The following is an 18,088-nucleotide window of genomic DNA, read 5'->3' as shown; positions in this document are numbered from 1 at the left end:
GATGAAGAATGAATGTGTAAAGGAAGGAAACAAGCATCTGGGACTTCGCTAAGCACTTTATAAATATGTCACTTGATCCTCACAACTCTGGGAGGCTGGTCCTGTTATGATCCCCACTTTACAGTTGAGGAAACTGAGGCAGTTAAGTGGATTTTCTTGGAATCGTACAGCCTTTATGTGTCTGAGGCTAGATTTGATCTCGGGTCATCCTGACTCCAGGTCCAGTGATCTATTCAATTGATCCCTTAGTTGCCTTGCATTGTTCTAGTTAGACAAGATTCCCTTGTCCAATGCTGCACCTCCCCATTTTTGGTCATCTTCACATCTGATAAGCGTGTGACTTTATATGCCTTTATCCAAATCAAAACTAAAGAGAGCTATTCAAATGTGAGCTACTAGCATTAGTGTAAACAAGTCCAAGGACTGACCTCTCTGTTGTCTGGGAACATGCTGTTCATCGAGAAGAGGGAAGTGGGTGGTGGGGAAGTGATTGGTAGGATGAGCTGCTGATTTAGGGCAAGTCTAATAGGTGGAATGAGTGTGCTGGAGGTGTAAAGTGCTTGGTGACTGACCACCATCATTAGCCCCAGGGCATTCTGGGAGTGATTGGTGTCCCATCCATTGTTTCTAGGGCTTTTACCTTGAGAACTGAGGGTCTAGGATGTGGTAGGGGTTGATCCTTTGGCAGATCCATGGGAAAAGTGGCCTGTAGAAGATATGGCTGTATTTGATATTTTCAAAATAGTTTATTATTTTTATTTTTCCAATTAACAAGCACTAAAAATTAGTATATCTCTACTCTATAACCTCCCATTGAATTCATTAAAAAAGAGAAATCTCCCAAATAAACTCCTCAATACATACTACATAGTCTCACAAAACAAATTCTCACAGTGCGTATGTCTCTGCATCTCATTTCTCCAGCAGGAGTGAGTGGAATGTTTTATCTTCACTCTTTTGGGTTCAAGGTGTATCATGACATTGATGTTGTCCATTTCATCATTTGCCATGGTACAATAACATTCCATTCTGCCCATATACCACAGTTTGTTTAACTATTACCCAGTAGCTGGATACCTTCTTAGTTTCCAATTTTGGGCTACCACCAATATTTTTGTCCATATGAATCCTTTTCTTCTTCCTCTGATTTCTTTGGGGTGTAGGCCTAGTAGTGATATAGCTGGGTAAAAGGGTATGCATGATTTGGCAGCTTTCTAGGAAAAATTCCAAATAGGCTCCCAGAATGGTTAGACCAATTCACAGCTCCACCAGCCGCTCACTACTGTGCTTTTTGTATTTGAAAGGAGAGAAAGGATACCATTTCAAGTGAGAGGTGAGAGACTGCCCTTCCCATTGCTATCCAGCCTCCTGTCCTTGGTAACATCATTCTCCCTCCTGGGGCCTTAAATTGGAAAGAAGTTGTCACATCAAGATAAATGGTGAAGTTGGCCAGTAGATTTTTTTCCCTCTTGACCTCCTTCACCTCCTTGCCCTCCGACAGGAATAATTATCACCAAAGAAAAGAAAAAGTAAAAGTGGCATTTTTAAGGAAACATTTTTAAGAAAAGAAAATTACCCCAAATTGTAATTTTTCCCCTCTCTGGACCACTTCCTTTTCCCCATCCTTCTGTCTTTCCTCACCCCCACTTCCCCTACCCCCATCCTGGTTCTCCACCCAGCATTGCACCTGAACTTCGGAGTTGCTGGAAATGTCACTGCTTTATTTGGGGTTTGATGACTTCCTTTTTTTATAGCTGAGATTGGGGTTTTCTACTTGGTGTCTCTTCCTCTTCCCTGAAATCTCCCTGCCCCCTCCTCCCAACACCCAACAACCAAAGCAGTTATCTTGCTATTATCACTAAATTCAACTTGTAATGGTCTCTCTCTCTCTCTCTCTCTCTCTCTCTCTCTCTCTCTCTCTCTCTCCCTCCTTCCCTTCTTTCCCTCCCCTTCTCTTCTCTCTCTGTCTCTTCCTCTCCCTTTCCCTCCCTCCTGTCTCCTTCGTTCCTCTCTCCCTCTGTCCCTCCCCCCCCCCCCCCCCCAGGTTCTGATAAAAAATTGCCCACCATATCTATGGAAGTTCATTTCTAAGAACTACAAGCAACTTCAATTCTAGGACAATAAACTTGTTGGTTTTTTAGAGAGAGAATTGAGACTTGATGACCACGAGTGTTTCAGTTTTGACTCTATTTCTGATCTCCTCCAGCAAATCATTTCACCCCATTCTTCAAATATTCTGCCAGGTCACTGATGATGTCTTCATAATGCTATTTGCCATTTTAATGGAGTACTAAAGTTGTCAAAGTGCTTTATGTACATTATTTAATTTGATGCTCACAAAACCATGGGAGGTAAATGCTGCTAGGATTATTCTCACTGTTTTTCAGATGAGAAAACTCATTCTCAGAGAAAGCAATGGACTTGTAAGTGCCAGAGGCAGAATTTGAACCCAAGTCTGCCTGACTCCAAGCCCAGGCACACTGAGCCCTGTAAAACTGCAAAACCTCCCTAGCAAAGCCCATGGAAATCTGAACTAGATTAGTCCACCCTGCAAAAAATACCATGGTTGAATAACTCCTATTGCCCAGATGATGACATACAGCTGGCCAGGCTGTCCATTGAATTAGTCCATCAAAATCTGTGTGTTGGATGAGTGTTATAAATGGAAAGCAAGCTGCGCCAGGGAGTGAGCAGCAGAGGGAGATTGGACTGTCTTGCATTTGGGAAACTGTGTGCTGCTTTCAGTAGAGACAGCATGGTATAGCAGAGCAGGAGCTCAGCCTAGGATCCGGGAAGTTCCGGGGAGATCTGCCTGACCCTCTTAAACTCACTGAAGCTCATTTTCTTTGTCTTTAAAATGGGGATGATGATAATCTCCCTGAACCTCCCCCATAGGATTGTTCCTGACAGAGGCTCATTTGTGATAACACAAGCTAAGTGCTTTAAAACTCTTAGAATCAGATTAGATCTGGAGATGTCTACACCTACCCATGTCCACTGTGATTAGTGAGCCCAAGTGTTCAACATTGTAAAATTCCATGTCTTTAACACCATTATTTGCCATGTGATGATCCATATCTAGGAATTCTGGAACTTCATGATAATTGGAAGAATAAAAATAACAATCTTAATTCAGTTTGATTCAACAAGAATTCTTTAGATGTTTACTGTGTGCATGGCACAAGACTTTAGATGTTTACTGTGTGGGGTAGTAGATAGGGAGACTGTCTAGGATTTAATAGTCAATTAACTAACAAGTATTTATTCAGTGCCTAATGCATGCTAGGCAGTGTTAGGTTCTGACAAAACCTGGATGTGATCCCTGTTTCTGAAGGGTGCTGGCTGTGTAGCCCTGGGAAAGCTAGTTACCTTCTTAGTATTCCCAGGCACCTTCCTAAGACCAGGTGGGAGAAGGGGTTTCCTCCTTGGTTCCTCAAACCAAGCCCCTACCCTTTACATGCTTACATTTTTTTTCCCAAAGGACAAAGATGCACAGTCATATAAGTAGACTGTACTGTTACAAATGGTGACTTATAAGGCAAAACATAGTACAGGAAGATTAAGTAACAGTATGTATATGATCAGAGAAGTAAGTGGGTCATCCATATAGCATGAGTGTGAACCAGCAGATGGAGAACCCAAAGGGATGCACAAGAGAAAAACAGGAAGACCAAGGTCTCCAGTCCATTGGGTCTGTCTCATATTAAGAACAAAACTCTTTGGGCTTTGTTTTCCTCATCTGTGAAATGAAGAGATTGGGCTAGAATGGTTCCTTCCAGCTGGTCCATGGCCCTTTGACTTCTTCCAGGGAGACCAAGTCTATAGAAAGAGAGATTTGGGTTCAATGTATAGATAAAATCCCTGACACCTGTAACCAACAAAAAAGTGAGATGGGCTGTCATGGGAAGTTTGGGGTCTGTTCCAATGGAGGACTTCAACTGGATGCCTGATAGGAATTCTATGTATAGAAGATAGGCATAGGTATAGTGTAGAATAGAATCAAGTAGATTAGATGGATTGGTGGGGGAGAAGAGTCTGTTCCAATTCTGAGATTCTGTGATTTATGAGAAAAGACAGGTAAGAATCATACAGGAAGAAAAAGCAAGGAGGAAATGTCATCTGCCTTAGTGGGCAAAAGGAAGTGTGTGTACACTGATGAAATCATGGATCCTTCAAAGTCTTCTGTTTGTGTCTGCATTCTCAGTGAGTGGCACAGGTCTGGCCCATAGTAAACACTTAATAAATGCTTGTTGACTGACTATCAAAGACCTTTGAAAGTCACTTCTGCCATTTTGCTTTTAGATAATATTTCCCATCTTAGCCATGCTGTGCTTTAAAATCAGATCAGAAGTGAAGATATAACAGATGTCAATCACTTTGAACACTGCACTATACAAGTGTTGCTATTTCCCTTTTCTGAAGGCAGTGTGGTATAATGGGTAGGGCAGTGGACTTAGATTCAGAAAGACTTAGCTGATCCCATCTCAGACACTTACTATGTGATTATGGGCAAATCATAGTTTCTTGTCCATGGAGTGAGTGGGGGATGGACTGGTCCTTTCCAGCTCTAAGTCAGTAATGCTATGATCCAAAGAAGAAGGCTTATTCCTTCTCTGTCATATTGAATTAATGTCACTTTGTGGGGGGAAAAACTCAACTATGTTTAGACTGAGCTCAAACATGCAACATTTTTATACTACAGATTTTTTCCCCTCGAAGAAATGAAGTAAGAAGTTGGGAATTCCTATTAGCTACAAAAATGCATGTTTAGATGTTAGTTATTCAACATATAACAACATGTGGATTTTCTTGGCAAATCGGGAGATTTTTCTAATTCCCAAAGCATCATTAATAATTTAAAAAACCCAACAATACAATAATTGCTTCATTGTTTCTCCTTTCTTTGATTTAAAATTTAAAATTTCATTTTTAAATGACTAAAGGAGCAGAAATGAATGATAGCTTTCCATTTCTCATAGATATCTAGCCTAGAAGATCCACATTCAGATAGGTGAATGTATGAGTTCACACTAAAGAACAGGCTTTTTTTTAAATTTAACTCATCTGCCAGGTGGTTGGATAATGTTGTTCATGAAGAGATGCAGCTGCAAAAGGCATATGGGTGACACACTCTGAAATGGAGAGGTTTCATAATTGTCTCGACTATGGCCAAGAAAAGGCAACACATTCTGATATCCCGTAATTCAAACCACTTGTTCATGAGTCCTCTAGTTCTAGGTTAGGAAAGAGATGTTGACTTGAAGGACTTCAGGGCTTCCAATATTCCAATCTTCTTTCTGGTTGCACATGGGTGATTTAGGGCTTAGGTGGGTACAGTGAGCCTGGAGTTAGGAAGACCTGAGTTCAAATCCAATCTCAGACACTTTCTAGCTGTGTGACCATGGACAAATCACTTAACCTCTGCTTTCCTCAGTTTTCTCAATTGGAAAATGGGGATAAGAATAGCACCTACCTCCCAGAGTTGTGAGGATTAAATGAGATAATATTCATAAAGGGCTTGGCACTTATGTGACTGGCACATAGTAGGTGCTATATAAATGTTTATTCCTTCCCCTTCCTTTAGTGTCTGTATTTGGGACAGTTGCCTTAAGAAAAGCTTTAAAGGCCATGTTTATGCAATTCTGAGGTACCACTTCACACTAATCAGATTGGCTGACATGACACAAAAGGAAAACCACAAATGTTGGCAGGGATGTGGGGAAATAGGACACTAATGCATTGTTGGTAGAGTTTTGAACTGATCCAACCATTCTGGAGAACAATTTGAATGATGCCCAAAGAGCTATAAAACTGTGCAAACCCTTGATCCAGCAATACCACTACTAGTTCTATATCCCAAACAGATCAAAGAAAAAGGAAAAGCACCTATATGTACAAAAATATTTATAGCAGCTGTCTTCTGATGGCAAAGAATTGGAAATTGAGGAGATGCCCATCCATTGGGGAATGGCTGAACAATTTGTGGCATATGATTGTAATGGAATACTATTGTGTCATAAGAAATTATGAGCAGGATGCTTTCAGAAAAACCTGGGAAGACCTATATGAACTGATACAGAATGAAGGGAGCAGAACCAGTAGAGCATTGGACACAGTAATAGCCATAATGTAAGGATGATCAGCTGTGAAAAACCTAGCTACTTTAAGCAATTTAAGCAATACAACGATCTAAGACGATTCCAATGGGCTTGTATGAAAAATGCTAACCACCTCCAGAGAAAGAACCAATGGAGTATGAATGCAGAACAAAGCATACTTTAAAAAATTTCTTTCTTTTTGTTTTTGGTCTGTGTTTTCTTTCACAACATGACTAATATGGAAATCTGTTTTTGCATGACTGCACCTGTATAACCTATATCAAATTGCTTGCCTTCTCAATGAGTGGGGAGGGGAGGAGGGAAGAGAGAGAGGGAGAAAATTTGGAACTCAAATTTTTTTTCAAAGAATGTGAAAAATTGTTTTTACACTTAATTGGAAAAATAAAATATTATTTTTAAAAGGTCCATGATTTATCCTGTAGTTAGTTTTCTTTCCTATCTCTTTCCTTTCGGCCTAGAATGTGCTCCTTCCTCCTCTCTGCTTCTTCAGGCTTCAGTTGAGGGACTACCTCATTTGAGAAGCCTTTTCCATAGCTCCCTAGTTGTTAGTGCTTCTTCCTTCCCTCCCTCCTCAAAGCACCGTGTATGTATTGTGTACACGTGTAGCCACCTGGACTTGTCTGGTTATAGGTTTAGAGGCAGAAAGTGACAGACTACTCCCTCCTCTGGCCCCCACCTATGGAATGTGGGCATTACCAGTCAAATCTGGCCACACTTCTCCTCCCCACTCAGCTGTTCCTACTTCCTAGTAGTACTTTCTAGGGGAGGGGGGGGGACAGAGTGAATGAGGACATGTGACCTGACATCTTAGCCAAGACAGCCAAATGGTACTGGGACTCATTTGGGCAAAGGGGAAAAAATGCTCCTTTTGGCAATTTTATAAAAACTTATAATCAAGCCCAGAAGATTTTCTTTTGTTTTATCCCACCCCTGGCCCGTTCTCCTCATCCAGGAAAAGCCTTGCACTTTGTGACCAGGATTCAAGCTTTGGTCCTTTCAGAACTTTCTGAATATACCTATACCAAATTCTGCTTCTCTCTGTTACAGTCCCTTTATTCTCAAATAAGGAAACGCAGGGCTCAAAAGCAATAAGGACCTATCTTTTATATCGATGGACTCACTTTGATACTAATCATAACAACAAAAAACGTCTCTAAAGAGCAAAAAGGTAGGGAAAGGAGACTTTACCAAATCCATGAATCCCTAGCTAGGGGAAAATTCACCAACAAGCAAGCTCTCCCCATGACCCCCTCTTCCATCTTGATGGAGAAAGGCACCATTAGCCCCTGTGGAACCTTGACTCACCATACATGATCAGTTTTGATTTTCCCAACAAACTTATGAGGTAGGTTCTCTGATTATCCCCATTTTACAGAGGAGAAAATAAGGCCAAATTGTCCAGAATCATGCAGATAGCAACTGAGACAATATTCGAACCCAGGTCTTTCCATCTCTAGGTGTAGCTCTAGCTAGGATGCCACTGAGCTTATGCTATATGAATATTGTTTAAAGGAACCAGGGGCATTTAGACTGGAGAAAAGAAAACTTATAGGAGACATGAGCTATTTTCAAGTATTTGAAGGGCAGTTATGTGGTGGAGGGAGTAGACCTGGTCACTCTGACCCCAGAGGGCAGATTTCCTAATAAAGAGAGTAGGAGGGGGTTTGGGGGGTGGGGGTGGGAGGGAGCTCCAGCCCACAGGGGGTGGAGGTGAGGGGTGGGGGGGTGGGAGGGGTGGCCTTAAAGCTAAACCTGGAAGAAAATTTGTCCCATAGTAACACATTCATTCACTCAATAAACATTTAAAAGCACCTGTTAATGAGCTAGGCATTTTGGATACAAAGATGAAAATAAGGCAATGTAGTCACTAAAGAATTTAGGTCTACTGGGGGATAAAATATGTTTGTAGATATGTAAATATAAAGTATACACAAAGCAAATACAAAGTCATTATTTTCGAGGGGGATGGCAGAATGCTCATACAAGTGGACGGAGGGAAGACATTGGGAAAAGGACTGGTAGACAAAGTGGCCCTTGAGCTGAGCCTTGAGGCAGCAGCGGAGGCGAGGAAGGAGAGCATCTCAGGTGTGTGTGTGTGTGTGGGGCAGAGATGGGAGAGATGGTTCTTATTTCTTCAGGTATGACCTGTTTTGCTTTTTTTTTTTTTTTTTTTGCTTTTTGAAGGGGAAAGGCAAGTCAATTGGGATTAAGTGACTTGTCCAAGGTCACACAACTAGTAAGTGTTAAGTGTCTGAAACTGGATTGGGTATGGCCTGTTCTAAATGGTCTCAGAACAGTCTTTCTAAATCTGAAATTCTGTAAAGTTAAGTGGCTTGTCTATGATCACACAACTGGTAGTTGTCAGGGGCAGGATTTGAATACAGGCCTTCCTGACTCTGGAGTCAGCCCTCTGGCCCTTTCACTGGGCTCTCTTCAAGTCAGAGCCTTCATTAAAATGCAGGCAATAAAAATGATCTCCCAAGGCAGTCCGATGCCCCCAACATTCGTCCTCTGCCCAGCTCTGGGAGGGGTAGGGGCAAGCAAACAGTGTGCTGACAACATCCCACTTTCAATTTATAAGTCAGATGAAATAAATGACATTTTTTTCCAAAGGAATTCCCCAAGGTCCCCAAGACGGCTTGGTAATAAAAGTGCAGTTTGTGTTAGTCCGGGGAGGCTCCCAAGCTGTGCCAATAGCCACATTCCATGAGGCCCTGGGGCCAGCTCCCCTGTGAATAGCACTTCTCCAAACAGCACTATGCATAAGGCAGCCGTGTGTGTGTGCAAGAGCTCCCCAGCCAGGTACACCAGGCAGCTGCATAAATTGCTTCTAGCATGAGATTATTTATGACCTGAACACCCCTGCCCTTGGCTCAGCCCCTTTTCTTGTTTCCTAAATGATAGCACTAGTGTTGGGGAGAGACGACCCGATGGAGAAAACTGGATTCCACAGACGAACGTTGCCAGGTGCCCCAATCCCCAGCGCCTTTCCTGCCCCAGAGCCTGGCTTATTGTTCTCCATGCCCTTCCAGGCCAGGAGTTTGTTCCCATGACCCTAGGAGCAGTCAGAGAATGAAGGGACAGGCTGAGATGAAAGATTTATCCTGTGTTGTGGTCAGATCAAATTTATACATTTGGACGATGGTCAGGAGGTTAGAAGTTTTGATCCCAAAAGTTAACGGGAAAAAGAGGGAACCCCCAAAATGATCCAATGAGTTGTGTTACCGTGGGTATACTATTTAACCTTTCTCAGTCTTGATTTTCTCAACTGTAAAATGGGGACAAGAATACCTTTCCCAACTCCCCTACAGTGATGTTGCAAGGAAAGAACTTTGTAATCTCTAAAATTCTTTATAGATATTAATATTATTATTGTTATTATAGAGGCTATATGGCATCATATATAGAGGTCCAGCCTTTGAGTGAAGAAGTCTCAGGTTCAAACCTGCAATTGACAAATACTGATGATAAGACCCTGGGCAAGTTACTTACCCCTCAATGTTCTAGACAGCTCTTTAAGACTATAGTCACAGAGAAGGTATGATCGACATTGATAGAGGGAGTTTCCTCATCTAGAGTTTCTTACATTGATGAAATTATGGATCCAATAAAAGAAAACACTCTCTCTCTGTGTCCTCTTCCTCTCTCTCTCTCTCTCTCTCTCTCTCTCTCTCTCTCTCTCTCTCTCTTTCTTTCTCTCTCACACACACACAATGCTCTCTCTCTCTCTCACACACACACACACACGATTACAAAAGAAACCAGTTATATTGAAATAAAGTTATCAAAATGTCAAAAAACTAAAGTTCACATATTGCTGGTAATGACACCTGACCTCAAAGTTTGTCAATGTATGCAGGTTTTCAATCACTCTTAGCAAGATGTAGGCAGACTTCTCACTTTTGTCTTTCAAAAACACAAAGACAAAGGGCAAAGCACAAATGGTAGTCCTGGGATTTGAATTGCAGGAAATAATTATGATAAAAGTAGGAACTGCAGTGAGAAAAAGCATTGAACCCAAACACATTTTTGTTTTAGTCTTATATTGCCTGTCCTGAGAGGGCACTGTCCCAAGTGGTTTGTTCCCAAATAGAATTCAAAACTAAAAGGTTCATAGAGATCATAGGTATAGAGTTGATAAGATCCTTAGAAGTCATTAAGTCCAAACTTGTTTTACAGATAGGGAAACTGAGATACTGAAAGGTTAGTTTACTTGTCTTGAGTTATACAGCTTACCTGAGATGGAATTTAAATCCAGGTTTTTCTGACTCCAGGTTCACTGCCCTATCCACTACTCTATTCTCCCTGGAGGCTAACCCAGTCCTCATGTTACAGAGAAGGAAACTGAGGCCAAGAGGGACAAAACATCTTGGCTACTATCACATAGGTAGTGAATGGTGGTGCTGCGATTTGAATCCAGGTTCTCTGACATCAGGCAGAACCAGTGCTCTGCCTAGCACACCCTGTTGAACCAGTCTTCATGGAGTGATGAGGAGGAAGATGTTGAATAGGTGTAGTGATGGGCCAAGCTGGAGAGATTTAGTTTTTCTTGATTCTCTTTTCCAGGGCTGGCATTTGTATTCTTTGAAATCAAACACCCCCCATTAACATAAATAAGATGAATGTGCTCCAAAGTCAAACACAAGTGAATTGTAGCTTATGTATGTCCCCGTTTCTATTATCCAGTAAAGTATTTCCTTTTTCCTATGTGGATATTGTGGTTTCTGAAAGGGATGGAAAAGTGTGTGTGTAAGGAAAATTAGAAAAATTAGAGAAGAAAAACAGGCTCTCAGACAAAAAAAGTTGAGGAAAGACAGACTCTTCTGACATCCAGACAGGGAAATGCCCCTCAGAAAAATGTAGTAAGGGGACTTATTGAAGACAGAGCAGTGACTGAAACAATGATGGATGATTGCAGGGCATTGTGGTCTAGTCTGTCAGCTCATTTGCATGTCATAATTTTTAGAATTTAAGGGGATATAACTTAGAAATAGGATATTGAACAACCATTTGGGAATTATGGGAAGATTTATATAAGGACTGGTGGAATAATACCTGAACAAGGTGGAATTGTTGAGCTTTATATCCTAAGTTAGAGATGGATCACAGCTTCTGAGAAGGCACTGTCTTGAGGTGTGGTGTTAAAAGTCAGAGAAGAAACTATGGACAGAACCAGCAGGAGAGGAGCAGACAAGGAAAAGAAGCTGAGAAGCTGAGCATAGGAGGAGTCAGGTACAGAAAATACCAGAGGCATCAGCAAAACTGACAGAAGGCGGGATGTAGCAGGATGACAGGGGCAACTGACTGAAACCTCAGAGTCAGCTTTTGGGGCTCCTTGGAAGGATGGAACTGCTTTGGGAGCAGCTGAATCCTGTTGCTATTACTGCTTTCTAGTACTTTTCATGGCCTGAGAGCACACACCTCTCAGGGGAAAAGAGCCTTTGTGTCTACATTGCTATAAAACAGAGGCTTGACTTTTCTGAAAGTCAAATGGACAAAGAAGGATCTTTTGCTGTTTGAGAAGCTGTCTGGGGGAAGACTGACAATGGGAAACTCCTCAATGTCCGAGAGAAGATCTGACAAACTTGTCAGTTTTCTGGGTTAAGGGAACTGCTGGTCACTGAAAGAGTGTAACACTTTTTCAGCACCCTGCTAAAGGTGGATGTGTGCTCAATGTGTTTCTGCTTCATTGGCTCAAGAATAGCAGAGAAGCAGCTTTAACTAGCAAGACAGATATGAGAATCAGATGGAGAGCAGATAGCAGAGGAACATTTTTCTCCAGCAGGTAAAGCATGGCGTATGTAGGCCAGTGGTATCAAACTCAATTGGAAACAGAGTCACTAATTCATACACAAAGATCTCTGTGGGCCACATATTGACTTAGTTTTAAAATGCAATATTATCTATGTTTTACTATATTTTTGTTTATTTTGTTAAATATTTCTCAATTACATTTCAGGTCACACTCAGGAGTGGAGTATGCTACATGTCAGTCTATGGATCATGCATTTGACACATCTAGTTTAGACTGCTCTCTAAAAAGATCAAAGTCTACCATCCAGAATTGTGAGTTGCCCTAGGCACATTCATGAGTGTCTTTGAAAGCTTTTTGTAAGTTTGTAACCACTTTCCCCTATAGACACTGGGCGCATTGATGAGAGTGTGACCTAAATTTATGGGTAGACTGTTATAATTTGATTATTCCTGATGTTGCCTTATTTTGAGTAAATGTTATCATTATTCCTGCTCATACATCCTATTGAGTAAATGTTATGATCATTTATTGCTTCTGCTTTCTATTAAACAAAGGCATAATTGTTTATTTTTTGTCTTGATTGATTGTTATGATTGTTCTGTTATTGCCTTCTATTGAGTAAATGTTATGATCATTCTTACTAATGTGTTTTTGCTTTTTTCTTATTGTGAAATAAATGTTTCATATTTAAGTGGGGGTTTCACTGAGATTTTGTGTATTATGGAAAGCACACCTGAAGGGGCTTAGGAGCTACAGTGGGGAGTAATATGACTATATCTCTTACTCATCAAAGTTTACCCCTAGGATGGGGTGGGGGGAAGGAAGGTGAGAAAAGTGGGAGGGAAGGAAAGGGAGGAGAGAGCCGTAGCTACAACCACAATAATTCAGCAAGTTCAGATGCTGTGTGAAAGGCTCTATGCTAGGGACTTGGGATACAAAAATAAAAATGAAGCAATCCTTGCTTTTAAGGAATGAACATTCCAGTGGGAGTGGGGGTAGGGAAAATACAATGTACACAGGTAAGTAAATATAAAGTATAGACAAAATAAATACAATATTTTTGTGGGGGTGAGAAGCACTAGCAGCTGTGAGAATGAGGCAGAGTTTCCAGATTAACCTGGCAGCTGAGATGAGCCTTGGAGAGAGTAAGAGTTTCTGCATGGAGGCAGGGAGGAGGGAGTCCATTCTAGGCATGGAGGCAGGGAGGAGGGAGTCCATTCTAGGCATGGTGGATGACCATGGTGGCACAAAGATGCAGGTGCTATGTTTTGTACCAGGAAAAGCAAGGCAGCCAGTTTGCTTGGAACACTGACTGGGTGAGTGGCAGTAATGTGAACTGAGGTTAGTAGGTAGTTAAACCTACTCAATCTGAAAACTTGATCCAAAGAATATGTTCTCCCAGGAGAAAATAAACCCCTTGTGGGCAGTGATTTCTTTTGCTTTGGTATCTCCAAGGACAATCACAGAGGTTGCCCTTATTTCTTTGATATCTTGAAAGAATAATTCTGGACTTCTTGTTTGCTCAAGTTATGGGTTTGAGGTGTTTTTAGATCACAACCAAATGCCCTGGAAGGTCTCAGGTCTAGGGATTGTGGGTGTTTAGTTTTAGTTCTCTTGGGAGAAAAAGGGAGTTTGTAAAGGGGCCTGGGGAAGCTGAAGTCTGCCAAGATGCCATTGTGTTTTTTGTGCTTTGGTAACTCTGAGATTTCCCCTTCCTATCCCTTTCCCTCCTCCCCTCCCCCCACCCCATCCTTACCCTGCCCCCCCATCCATTAACGACCATGAACTACATCCTGGCCTTTAATCATTGATATCATTTCATAAACGCTTTTTCATTATCATCATCGTTCCTTTGCCTTACACACATCTGCTCCCCAGACCTCTTCAAGTAGAAACAGAGGGGATACCTTGCTCCTTCTCAGGGCTGTGGGGCTCCATTTCCTAGGCACTGCAAACATTACGTTGGGAATTAAGCTAAACACACCCGATTTTGTCATAATGATGATTAAAAAAATTCCTGGTGATTAGGTATCTGGGAAAGTTATTAGGTCCATATGCAGCTGTGGAATTTCTATTTGGGAGGTTATAGTCAGGTTTAGGAACAAGTGATAGTGATGAGAGAAGTCTGTGGCCGCTGGAAATTAACATCCTTGAAATAAACCAAGCAGATTAGGAGCTGTCCTCTTCAAGGCAGCCACATGCTACCACTCAGAACTCCCAATTTCAAATACCTGGACTTGGCCATTTCCCCTTTTTGCCTCTTTTTATTTTTAAAGGGGAATCTAATCATTTGGATTTTAGGGGTCAGCGTCTTGTTGGCATTTGATAGTTTTAAATGGGCAGTCCTCATGAACCTGGGCAAATCTTGAGTTGCAGAATCATGCTTATCAGAAATGTCAGGACAGGCAGTGTGGTATCAGCCATGGAGTTGAGAGGCAGAGGAGCTGGGTTTGAATCATAGCCCTGCCACTTAGGTTCACAGGATCTGAGATTTCAGTTGGGAAGGGATCTCCCAAGTCATCTGGTACAACCTCCACCCCTCCCCCATTTTACAGATGAGGAAACTGAGACCCAGAGTGCTTATATTTCTTGTGTAAGGTCATAAACATAGTAAGGGCCAAGGTGGGATTTGAACTCAGAACTTCTGACTGGAGAGCTTTTTCCATAGTGTTCCCAATGATGAGCATATTTCTTGCATAGTCTTGAGTAAATCACATTTATGAGCCTCATATCTTAAAAACAAAGGGTTGGTCTAGATTACAGGATCTTAACCTGGGATCTGTTAAGTTACTTTCAAATATTTTGATAACTATATTTGAATATAGGTGGCTTACTTTGCAATCCTATGTATTTTATTTTGTGCTTTTAAAAACATTATTCTTAGAAGGGGTCCTTAAGCTTTACCAGACTACCCAGGGGTCCACAACGCAAAAAAAGTTAAAAACCCATGGTTTCATACATCCACTTCTGCTCTTCATCTATGGTCCTGCTTTGAGTCATTTAGTAGAGAGAGTCCTGGGCTTGAAATCAGCAAGACATCAGTTCAAAACCTGCCTCAGATACTAAGTGAGTGAGGCAAGTCACTTAATTTCCCTGACCCTCAGCTTTCCCATCTGTAAAGTGGGAATAATAGTACTTTCCTCACAGGGGTATGGTGAGGATCAAATGAGTTAATACACAGAAAGCTCTATTCAGACCTTAAAGCTGATAATGTATAAATAGCACCTTTTATTCTTGGGCATCATCAAATCTATTGAGTTTGGTTTAGACTGTTTCCAAGGCAATACCACTTTAGCCTTAAGTCCATAGTGACATAAGAGATTTGAGGGGGTCTCCTTCTTAAAATAGAAAAAAATATATAGGGGATATAGATACATACATATACACATATATTTCAGGAAGTAACCTTTTTAAAATAGAAAAATATATATGGCAGTTATTGACAAACACACATACATACATACATATATATGCATGCCAATAGCTTATATACATACACATACATACATACATATATTTTTTTATTTTAAGAAGACTACTTCCTAAAATATGTTATGTCAGGAGTTCCCGTATATATTTTTTTTCTATTTTAAGATATATATATATATATACATATGTATATATACACCAATAGCTTATATATGTATAGATATTCTATTTTAAGAAGGCTACTTCCAATAATACATACATATATACCCCCCCAAAAAAAATTGCTCCCATTTCTAAACACTTAAATTAAGCATTGAGGTTTATTGATGACTTTCCTTATAGTCACCCTGTCAGGGAGGTAGGGCAAGTCTTAACTCCATTTTACAAAAGAGAAACTGACTTGTCTGTAGACAGATGGTAACTATCAGTGCCACAAGTGGAAACCAATTGTCACCTAATTCTAGATCTAATACTCTTTCCATGGGTCATACTGCCTTTCTTTGTTTAAAAACAGTATATTAGGGATATGCTTTGTTTTTATACAATAATTGCTTCTCAAAAATTTCTTTTCCATGATACCTCCCCTCCCCCCAAAAAAGTTAAGCAAAACTGTTAGCATTGGTGACCAATAGAATACATGACAGCTTGAGCTTTTAGGGCATCCTTTATTAGCCAAGAGGAAAGATGGGTTCTAACATCAGTCATCTGGAAACATGCATTTTTCTGGTTCACCTTTTAGCACTGTCGCTCATTTACACAACTGGAGTTATTGTGTATTTTGTTCTCCTGGCCGTGCTTATTCCCTCTGTGTCAGTTCATACAAGTCTTCTCATGTTTCTCCAAATTGCTAGTATTTATTGTTCCCATGGTGCAATAATCATCCTTTACAGTCATACTCCACAGTTTGGTCAGCCATCCCTCACTCTTTGGGCACAAACTTGACTTCCAGCTTTTTGCTGCTATAAAAAGAGGTTTTCATTGCTTGTTAATGGCAACATTCTTTCTGTTACTGATCTCTACAGGAATATAAGCCCTGTAAATGTGCTGCCTTTAACAGAAGAAAATCAATCAATGATCCACAAGAATTTACTAAATTCTGTGTGCCATGGATTGTTTGCTATGTTCTAGGGACAAAGAGACCAAAAAAGATGTTGTCTCTGCCCTCAGGGAACTTCCATTTTCTCTAGGGAGGTTATGTGCACATATATAAATCCTGTGGTGGAAGAGAGAGGGGATACTGTATTGTCACTTTCTTGATGTAAGTAATTTGAGAATCCTCCTCTCCTAAGTTTAAATGGACAGTCACATCTAATGCTTATATTCTGCCTCACCTTCCCTTAGTTCTTGTTCAAGGTCAACCAAAAGACAGAGTCTACCTTGTCTCAGACTCACTAAGGCTAATGACAATTATTGCACCATAGGAGCAAAGAATATGAGGAATTTAGGGAAATATGGGAAGACTCGTGTGAACTGATGCAAAAGGAAGCAAAGCAAAACTGGGAGAACCAACAGATCATAAAGTCTCTTTTCCCTCCCCTAAAACAGAAGAAACTTTCCCCAAGGCCAGTGATTAACTGGTTGTGAACACAGTGTTACTTTGTGTTTTGTGTTGTAAATACTTGTGAGCAACTTGTCTGAGGGACACACTTCTCATTGTGTCACCTATGTCCGTCCCTACCTAGGTTTGTAACAAATGTGTGCCATGAAAGCTTTCACTGACTTGTAGTCCAAATTGCAATAAAGTAGGTTTTCTTGGCATAAGAGCATATACAGATAAATACAAAATAAATGCAAAAATTTCCCTGAGGCTGCCTGGTGCATTCCCAATCCTGATCAGACTGGACAAATGCCCAGGGAGATACTAGGAAAAATTAGGAAATAAGAGATAATAGCAGTAAAGCACTTAAAATAAGTGTGTAAGAAATGAAAAGTGGGTCTTGGGTTCCACACCACCATTTTCCTTTCCTCCCCACTCCATTTCTTCCTTTCATGAACTGAGTCTGAGTCTTGTTTCTGTAGGTTTGTGTGGTCAGATCTTAGCTAAGGATGTGCTAATACAGGGACTTAATGCATTACCCCTTCCTGGATTGCTGGAATTTGGGTAGGAGACATGGGAGGTGAAAAACCTTTAAGACCCAGGTAATATGAAGATTTAGTTGAGGTGGAGAAAGATGGGTGTGTTCCAGGATTCCTCAAATCATGCCACTGGATCATGGGATGCTCTCCTTCATTCACTCTATGGTCTAGTTGAACTGATCCATAGTGGATGGCATTCAATCTCCTGCCTCAGCTTGTGCAGTCTGTCCCTGATGCCTCCCTCACCTCCTCTTCTTGGAAGCCCTACTTCTTTTCAAGACTCAGCTCAAGGGCCCCCCTGCTTCATGAGGTCTTTTCTGAATCCCCACAATGGGCATCATTTCCCCCCTTCCCACTGAATTCACTTTCACTTTTCTATTTACATTTTCTCCCATCTTCCCCAACCCTTATGTGGAGCTGAGCTCTGCCTCCATGAACCTTCTATCCACATCTCCTGTCTCTGCCCTCTGGGAAAAAAGCAGACAAACCACATTGTGCTCAAATCAATTCTTCATGACCCCATTTGGAATTCTCTTGGCAAAGATACTGTATTGGTTTGCCATTTCCTTCTCCAGCTTGTTTGACAGATGAGGAAACTGAGGCAAACAACAGCTAGTGAGTGCCTGAGCCCAGATTTGAACTCAGGTCTTCCTGATTCCAGGCCCAGCTCTGTATCCACTGCACCACCTAGCTGCCCCCAGACAAGCCA

General features: G+C 41.1%; 1 long non-coding RNA gene across 1 annotated transcript in view; it reads left to right on the top strand.

The window, feature by feature from the left end:
- Window positions 1-12,507, top strand: part of LOC138161750 (uncharacterized) — a 46,803-nt gene extending 34,296 nt beyond the window's left edge. Inside the window, exon 4 of the long non-coding RNA XR_011168457.1 lies at window positions 12,079-12,507. This is a non-coding gene — a long non-coding RNA (uncharacterized lncRNA). The remainder of the gene's footprint in view (window positions 1-12,078) is intronic.
- The last annotated feature ends 5,581 nt before the right edge of the window (window positions 12,508-18,088 follow it).

Source organism: Petaurus breviceps, unplaced genomic scaffold (assembly GCF_028583685.1).
Source record: "Petaurus breviceps papuanus isolate PSGF00001 unplaced genomic scaffold, PetGlider_PUasm1.0 185, whole genome shotgun sequence".
Lineage (NCBI taxonomy): Eukaryota > Metazoa > Chordata > Mammalia > Diprotodontia > Petauridae > Petaurus > Petaurus breviceps.
The sequence above is the reverse complement of the archived record's forward strand: the minus strand, read 5'-3'. Positions and strand labels throughout refer to the sequence as shown.